The sequence below is a fragment of the Diadema setosum genome, unplaced genomic scaffold (assembly GCF_964275005.1).
Source record: "Diadema setosum unplaced genomic scaffold, eeDiaSeto1 scaffold_38, whole genome shotgun sequence".
NCBI classification, from domain to species: Eukaryota; Metazoa; Echinodermata; class Echinoidea; order Diadematoida; family Diadematidae; genus Diadema; species Diadema setosum.
The window spans coordinates 326,361-332,968 of record NW_027307664.1 but is presented as its reverse complement, the minus strand read 5'-3'; the positions used below and the strand labels follow the sequence as shown (position 1 = coordinate 332,968).

Here is a 6,608-nt window from a genome sequence, read left to right as displayed (position 1 = left end):
CCTTTTCACTAAGCAATATTCATAATTTTGAAGGGGGTAATTGTCCTGATACGAATATTATTTGTTACTTATATTTTGATTGACTTTTTAGCGATGCGCCCCAGCATGATATTGTCGCATTATTATTTTTGCTTACATTGATTCCTGGACATAAATACCAGTGAACTTAAACCTAAAAAAAAGAACTTACAAGTATCTCTTTAGCTTGCAGCGTTGACGAGACGATCAATAAGTATTTTGATGACAATTTATCAATCAATAGTCTGACATTGATATATTTGGTGACACAGGGCTGCAGTTTGTGCACTACGAGCCCCATATAACAAGACAATAGCAATGGAAAGCAACAAAAGGCGTGGAGAAACCAGCGGGGACAGATATGTCGGACAGGCTGTGACTACTCAACCAGCGAGAAATTCATATCCTCAGGTATGATCTGCCATGAGTGCATTTTGTTCGGAAGGGGTGAGAGAGAGAGAGAGAGAGAGAGAGAGAGAGAAAAGAAACTGGCAACAGATCATTACATAATTTCGTGATAAGTTGCAATTTTGTTTGATTCTAGGGAAAATGTCTCGCTTTAGGTAAGTAATATGTGAATATTATTTGTCAGTTATTGCTTAAAGGGGATGGCTAGTAACTGATCAGTGTGAATCAATGGGAATGCTGGGGGATGATTGTTCCAATAATTGTGGGATTCATTTAAGAGTAAATTATGTATCTATATTGTTGTGTGAAAATCATTTGCTTCAGAATGGTCTCATATTCAAGTAATGTGCTGTTTAATGTTTCCAGGCTAGCATGCCTCTACAGTGACTGGGCACGTCATGTGCTGTCATAATGTGCGGATCATCTAAGGTGACCTCCGGGTAGTCAAAATTGTGACACGGCCTCGTCATATTTCTGCGCAAAACTAACGCTCAATTTCACATTTGAATTTATGTACAAAACTAACGCTAAAGTGACTTTTTTCACAAGACGAGTGCTGAAATTCCATGTTAATTGATGATGTCATAAATTCGGCTTAGTGATAGCACAGACTGGATTTTTTTTTTGATATCACAAAATGGATTTCTTAATATCATGAATGTAAATAATACTTATATCGAATTGAATTTGTGATATCAAAAATACGTTTACGTGACTAACTACTGGGTATTCCTGATATCACAAATTGACTTTGTGATATCAGAAATTTGATTTCATGATATCACAAAATGTAATCTGGGATATCAGAAAATATTTTAGATAGTAAAAGAGCCTTGCCATACAGTCCCTCCAGACGCGATTGTTGTTGTAACGCTATTCGTTTCGATTCAGACATAAAGTGAAAATAAGCCCAGAAAGCGTTGTCTATTGAAAGGCGAAGTCAAGCGGGAAATGTTGCATTACATTACAAGAGGTCATGTACACATTCAGAACGACTAGGGAAACTCCCAACGTTGTCTTTTAGGGGACACAGACAACGGCGTAGCCAGGATTTGATCCTTGGGGGGGGGGGGGCGGTTAGTCTGCGAGGGAGCGAAGCGACCGAGCCCGAGCGAGCGGAGCGACGAGAGGGGGGGGGGGGGGGGGGGAAGGTGTGGGAGGGGGGGGGGGTGTCTCCCCTCCCACGGTAGGAACTTTTTGCATTTTGATGTTGTAAATGGTGCAATTTGATGCATGTTTTTGCGCGCTTTATCGACGTGAAACAGTCCCACTTGTTTAAGGTAGCAGTATATTTTGATGTAGATTATCATTGAACAATTTTCCTATAAAATGGTATGATTTAAATACACTTCTTGTATTAATTCTCTTCACTGAATATCATGAACGCGACTGAGCCCGAGCGAGCGGGGAGGGGAGGGTGTGGGAGGGGGGGGGGTCCCCCTCCCACGGTGAGATCTTTTTGCATTTTGATGTTGAAAATGGTGCAATTTGATGCATGTTTTTGCGTGTTTTAACGAGTTGAAACAGTCCCACTTGTTTAAGGTTGCAGTACATTCTAGTGTAGATTATTATTGCACAATTTGCCTATGATAATTATATATAAAATGGTATCAATTAAATAAACTTTTTGTATTAATTCTTACTCTGAATATCATGAACGCGACTGAGCCCGAGCGAGCGGAGCGAGCGAGGGGGACGGGGAGGATGTGGTAGTGGGGTGTCCCCCCTCCCACGGTGAGAACTTTTTGCATTTTGATGTTGCAAATGGTGCAATTTGATGCATGTTTTTGCTTGTTTTTGCGTGTTTTATCGACTTGAAACAGTCCCACTTGTTTGAGGTAGCAATACAATATTTTCATGTCGATTATTATTGAACATTGTGGCTATAAAATGGTATTAGTTAAATAAACGTCTTGTATTAATTCTTACAATGAATATCATGAACGCTTTCTGCTCAGCAATCAAACAGAAAGAGCATGCACACGAGGGTGTAGATATAGGGGCATTTCCCCTCCAACACGAAGGCGATTTTGCATTTTCAGACCTTAAATTCAGCGATCTGGTGCAAATTTTTGGTGCAATACTTTTTCATCGAAGTGTTAAAATCACGGAATTTAGCTCTTATTCCGAATGTGCATCATCTGTGTGTATCATCTAGTGAGGAAGAGCTTAGGGGAAGGGGGATTCCCCCTCCCGCTCGGCGGAGCTTTTGCGTTTTAAGAATTGAAATAAAGCGATCTGGAGCACACTTTTTGTGGAAAATTCGGAAATTGTCCTTCCCCAAAATGTATTAAGTCTAAAGTGGGTAACAAGCAATGGAAGGGTGGCAAGATACCCCTCCCATATTCAAGGGAGCCTTTTTTCAGTTTTGCTGAAGCTTTTTGAACTGAAATTCAACAATCTGGCGCACACTTAGTTGGAATATCTGGAAATTTTTCAATCAGAAGAGAAGTGTAGCAAGCCTGTGGAATGAGATTCTGTATAATTTTCTGATTGCAGTTAAACGTTTTGGTACACACATTTTGTGTCATATTTGGAAAACTGTTTATGTTCAAAGCGTAGCCACAGTCTACTTCTATGCATGGGGGGGGGGGGGGAGGGGCGGGCGAGCAGGAAGAAGGCGTGGGCGAGTGTTATCTCCACCCTTCCCGTACGATGGAGCTTTTGCCTTTTTAAGGTTGAAATTGAGAAATCTCCTATACGCATATTTGATGGCATATTTGGGAAGTCATTAAAAAAAAACTGATGTGGGAAGGGGACTGAGGGAGGAAAGGGTCGATTAAAACGGGAATTCCCCTTGTACATGAGGGAACTTTGAGTTTTCGGATAATATAAGTGATAAGTCTTGTGCACTCAGAATTATTCATAATTTTGTGTAAATCTAAAAAGTGTACTAAGGGTAGGGAAAGAGCCACAGAGGGGAGGGTTTGGGAGGGGGATGCCCCCTCCCAAGCACGAGAAATTGTGCATAATTTGAATTGAAATTCAACGATCTGGTGTACACTTTGAGTGAAATGTTCATAAAATTATGATCTTATTTGATGAAAGGTTGAAAAGGAGACCCGCTTCATGTGCATGCATACAGTATGCACGCATTCTTTTTTTTTTTCCGCCTCGCAAATCCCCTGTCCAAATCTTGGGGGGCGGGGGGGGGGGGCGACCGCCCCCATCCCCCCCGCTACGCCAGTGGACACAGAATAGACATGATCCAGACTTTTAAGATCTGAAATGGCCTTGACAACTTGTATAGCCCAGATTTCTTCAGCAACATTCCTAATCAAGGACGAGAAGTCACATTCTTAAGCTCAGAAAACTTCACACAAACTCAAAATCATGACAAAGGGATTTGTCTCATCGTGTAGTCAAAGTCTAGAACAGCGTAATACTGCATAGAAGCCATCAATAGCAACCGTGTAAACCCCTTCAAATCAAAATAGAGAAGGCATGGAAACATACATTCAACCGTGTCCCATAATGTTCTAGCCCTTTGCATGTGAGTAGTAGTGCCAAAAGAAAAAAAAAAAAGAGGAATGTTTGCAAGACCGAAGAGGATGCACAGAGGCAAATAAGTTTCAGGCCCTACTTTATGCCCAACATCAAGGTAAATTGGGGTAACTTAAAAGTAGTGTCAGCAGAGTCCATGTACATGCACAATGTACACATAAGACATTAGTCAATGTAAATCTGGATGAACTGGAGCCGACATGGGATTTTTTCTGTTCAACTGGTAGAGGGAAAGCAGAAAAGTGAAAACCCTGATGAAAAAATGTCTACTATCTAGCGGGTATACTGCATGCGTATTTGTATGTATTCATGAGATTATGTTTTCAGCAATCAATAATTTTTGTGTGTTTGTTTTCTTATTAACAAGGAGCAGGCCGGGAGCAACTACGGTCAGGATGACTATCCTATTGTGACAAAAGAGCCTGCATATTGTAAAGGATCCTGCTGTGGTGAGGCTCTTCTCTCTGCTAAAGCCGGAACTGGGTCGGTGAAGAAGGAATTCAATCCCGATGTCTCCATCGAATGTAAGGGAACCGCCTTGGGATGCGACATGTCTTTAATAGACGACTGCGCGATTGCCCTAGGCTGCCAATCGGAGGTCTGCGCCACAAAGTTCGTTTGCGGCCTTCTTGCTCTAACACTTGGTCTAGCGTTTAACACTAGGTGCCTGTATAACGAAGATGAAATCGAGTTACAAGTGATGGGAACTGGGATCGATTCGTCGTCTGGGCTGGCTCTGTGTGTCCTGGGATCCAAATTAGGCATTCATAACAAGGAAAAGGCGAATAAGTAAAAGAAAAGGAAGAAGGCAGAGCAGAGGGAAAGGGTAAATCAGGGTTCCATTTCATTAAAAAATGACACGATAGCAACCTTACTGGAAAGGCAATTGTCATGGTATCGACAAGAATCCAGCTTCCTGATTGGCTGTTGCTATGGAAAGTTGTCATTCCAGTAAGAGTTGCTATCCTAGCATATTTTGTAAATTAGGGTCCTGAGGAAAAGTTGGGCAGAAGGGGAAAGGGGAGTTGAGAAAGGGAAAGAAAAGGAAGGGGAAGAAGAGGAAAGGAAAGAATATGAAGGGGAAGAAGAGGAAGGGCAGGTGAGGAAGAGGAAGGAGGGGATGATGAGGAAGGGAAGATGAGGAAGGGGAAGAGGAGAAAGGGGATGATGAGAAAGGGGAAGAGGAGAAACAGGATGATGAGGAGGGGGACGAGGAGGAAAACGCAGAATAAAAAGAGGTGTAAAACGCAGCATTCTGCATGATTTTACGCACCTTATCTTCTGATACAAAAAAACCCCGATGTTTATAATGTTCTTGATGAAAAATGAAATAAAATTGAATTGAATTGAATTGAATTGAATAAAAGTAGGTGGAAGAGGAAGAGGCTAAATAGGAGAAAACGATGAGAGTGACGGCTAAAAAGTAAAACACGAAGACACACCTGAAAACGAGAAAGAGTAAAATGCTGCTGTAATAAGAAATTAGCTTTCTGCGACTGGCAGATATTACGGCAAATAGCTGAAAGAGCTGTAGGTTTGGTGAAGCAATCACGTAATTTGGTATGCCGGTAGACTTTGACCAGTTGGTGATTTTTAGATGGGCCTATATGGCCATTTAGATTCGACTTCTGAGAAAAATGACGTTCATTTTCAAAATCATAGTTATCTCTTTCTTGAAAGTCGTTGATATGATAAGTTTAATCAATAAATGTGGCAACAATTTCTATGGTATTATAAATCATACATCAGTAGTTTTACCGTCCACAATACATCTCAGATTCGACCTATGACAAAAGTGGTGGCCATTTTCAAGGTCAGCAACCATCTCGAGTAGTGTGTATACTGTAGTGTAAGGCGAAGAGCGAGGGGCGATCTTGAACACTGAGGGCCTCTATAAAATGTACAGCAAGAAGTCGACCTCACACACTCAATCGCTCTCATGTCAACCATCACAACCAGCTCCAAATGCAGGATGATGGACCACAATTGGAATTGGAGGACATTTATTGGACCTTGCATCACAACTTCACTTGCATCTTCAAAGGTGTGGATATTATACTCCCTTTGGGCACTCTGCTCAGATAGATGCGTCTTGTTTATGTAGGATACTTTCAGAAACTAATATGCCGCCCACTGGTATTACGCAATCACGGCCTGAACGAGTGTTCCTGTCTAGCCGCTACCTTCCAAAAGATCTCCAATGGCGTTGAGGGACGCCATCTTGATGTGTAGGTCACCAAACATTACTGTGAATTGATCCTCACCATAACCTGTAGGCCAGCGTCATTGCCATGGATGGTACAGCATTCAACAATTTTGGCAGCTCTTTTTTTTTTTCTTGTACAACGGCAGATATTTCACTCATTGAATGAAGCTGGTATGATCAAACATTCATATCTTTATTTTTACTTAAAAAAAAAAATCATCCTGGTTGCACTTGCCATATAATTATTGTACACAACAATTTGAAATTTCCAGTTTTTCATTCAAACGCAATTATGCCGGAGGCTCAAATATCCTCGTATATCTAATTGATCACCGTATATTCTGAAGTTATTCAACCAGGAATAACATTATGTTTCAGACTTCAATTGCAAAAATATTGATTTTTTTTTTTTTTTTTTTTTTACACAATCTATGGAAAATTGTGAGATTATGACATGGTTAGCTCACTCATT

General features: G+C 41.0%; 1 pseudogene; it reads left to right on the top strand.

Moving 5' to 3' along the window:
- Nucleotides 1–336: 336 nt before the first annotated feature.
- Nucleotides 337–5,162, top strand: LOC140245826 (uncharacterized; annotated as a pseudogene).
- The last annotated feature ends 1,446 nt before the right edge of the window (nucleotides 5,163–6,608 follow it).